The sequence below is a fragment of the Purpureocillium lilacinum genome (genome assembly GCF_023168085.1).
Source record: "Purpureocillium lilacinum CBS 284.36 DNA, scaffold_1, whole genome shotgun sequence".
NCBI classification, from domain to species: Eukaryota; Fungi; Ascomycota; class Sordariomycetes; order Hypocreales; family Ophiocordycipitaceae; genus Purpureocillium; species Purpureocillium lilacinum.
The window spans coordinates 5,298,587-5,301,111 of record NW_027072111.1 but is presented as its reverse complement, the minus strand read 5'-3'; positions in this window follow the sequence as shown (position 1 = coordinate 5,301,111).

Sequence of the window (2,525 nt, the reverse complement as noted above, 5' to 3'; positions counted from 1 at the left end):
AATATAAAGGGATATACTATTAGGGTCTCTTATTAAGCTTATATTACGTTCGCTCTTTTTGTATTTTACTATATTAATATTAGACTTTCTATCGTTAAATTAATATAGATATACTTAATTATACCTAAGTTAGTCTACTTACGCCGGCTTTAGTCGCAGTTAAACTAGCCTGCCTGCGCTAGTTAAACTAGCCTACTTACGCCGGTTAAACTAGCCTGCCTGCGCCGGTTACATATACAGTCACATTAGCCTGCCTGCGCCAGTCATATATACAGTCATATTAGCCTGCCTACGCCGGTTAAACTAGCCTACCTACGCCAGTTAGTTACATTAGCCTACCTACGCCGGTTAAACTAGCCTGCCTGCGCCGGTCATATATACAGTTATATTAGCCTACTTACGCCAGTCAAACTAGCCTGCCTACGCCGGTCTATACGGTATAACCCTTATATAGTTAAATAGTTAAATATATCATCGCTATTTAAGGTAGTTTTAATAGTCTTTAAAAGGAGTCATTTAGTCTAGTAGTTAAGACCCTCGTTAATTACTATACCTTACGATAATACTAGTTAGTCTTTAATATATTCCTAGAGAAGTGCGGAATAGCTACGGTAATTAATCTTTATGACTCTAAGGCATATATAGGCTTATAGGATAGTAATTAGGCTTAGGGCATACGATTATCTATCGTTAGACTAAGTAGCTAGAACTTAGTATATCATTAAGATAGTTAATAAACTAGCCCGGCAATAGTAGCGTATTTTAGGCCGAATACTTTTATTAGTTAGGTTCTTATGCCTATTTAATATCTTTTTTTAGCCCTCTTTAGAAAGTTAGGCTATAGGGGCTATAGGGGCTATAGGGTTATAAGGTTATCGTTATATAGCTAGTAAAAACGACTTTTATTGCTATTCTTTATATTATCTCCTTATAGCTACTAGCTACAAATAGACGGGTTAAATAGTATATTAAACCGGCTGCAGTTTGAGTCCTCTTAGTGGCCTATATATCCGTTTTTATATATATATCAGGTACCTATATATGGGCTATTAGTTATAGGCAGTTATAACCGTAGCAAGCTATCGTAGCCGGCTAGCTAGTGGGCACCTTAGTATTGTTAGTAATATTATAGCTGCCTTACCTGCGGCGGCACTATTACTTACGTAAGCGGCGCGGGTTATCCGTTATTTCTGCCTTAAGCGATTGAGCTATACTCTTAATTATATATGCCCGCCCTTATTAACTATACCCTTAACTATGCCCTTAACTATGCCCTTAACTATGCCCTTAACTATGCCCTTAACTATGCCCTTAACTATGCCTTTTCGTGCGTGGTTAGGCTGCTTGGATATAGTGCGCCCCCTCCCGAAACCGCCTGCCACGCGGCTAGGCAGCTTGGCGGGCCCTTAGCGAACCCTTGGCATGAAGGAGCTGATGTCTAAATAGTAAAGGGGTGATGTCTAAATAGCACATCTCTATATATTACTCTTATAGGTATTAAAGGATATACCTTTAATAATAGCTAAAGGTCTCGATAAGGTATTTTTACGAGTCTTTAAAGGTTTCGTAATTAATAGTATAGATAATAGCTTAGAAAGCTTTAAATATACCCTTATAGCTATATTCTTAGTTATCTAGACTTAAGATACCTTCTTCTACCTCTTATTATATATACTTATAGGCCTCGAGGTTAAGATCGAGCTCTAATAGCTCTATAAATAGAGTATCGCTATTATCGCCGGTAGTATTATTAAAGTCTTAGTTTATATAAAATAATTAATATATAACTATATAGACTATATAGAAGAATATAAAAAATATATTCCTATATAATATATATAAATATACTATATAATATATTTTATAACTATATATATATATATTATATAGCTATTTATTTAGAAAACATTACTTTTAGGTATAATAAGAAGGTCTATAAGAGCCTCTTATATTATTAAAATATAATATATAGCTAATATATAGTTATATAGGCTATATAGAAATAGATAAAAAATATCTTACTATAAAGTCTATATAGATAAATATTTATCCGGTACGTAACGATTTTTATATATACTAGGTAAATATTTATCCGGAAACTTTATTATAGCGGATAGTCTATTAGACCGGCGGGCAGTCTATTATACCGCCGGATAGTCTATTAGACCGATTTTTACTGTTTTCGGCTAGACTCGGGGTCTTTAGTCTAGTATAAGGTTAGCTACGCTATATAGAGCTGTATTTAGCTATATTTAGCTATAGCCACGCTAAATTAAGCTGAATATAGCTGAATTTAGCTATAGCCACGCTAAATAGAGCTGAATTCAGCTCTTTTCAGCTATATAGGCTAGTATTAAACCGACGGAGAGACTATTAGACTAAAGGCCGGGTCTTCTCAATTATATATAGGACCTTTCCCTCTTAGTCTAGAGAGGATAGAAGATTAAGCAAAAATACCTCTATTATCTCTTCTATCTTATTTTACTATTACCCTTCTTATCTCCTATATCCTTATTTCCCTATTA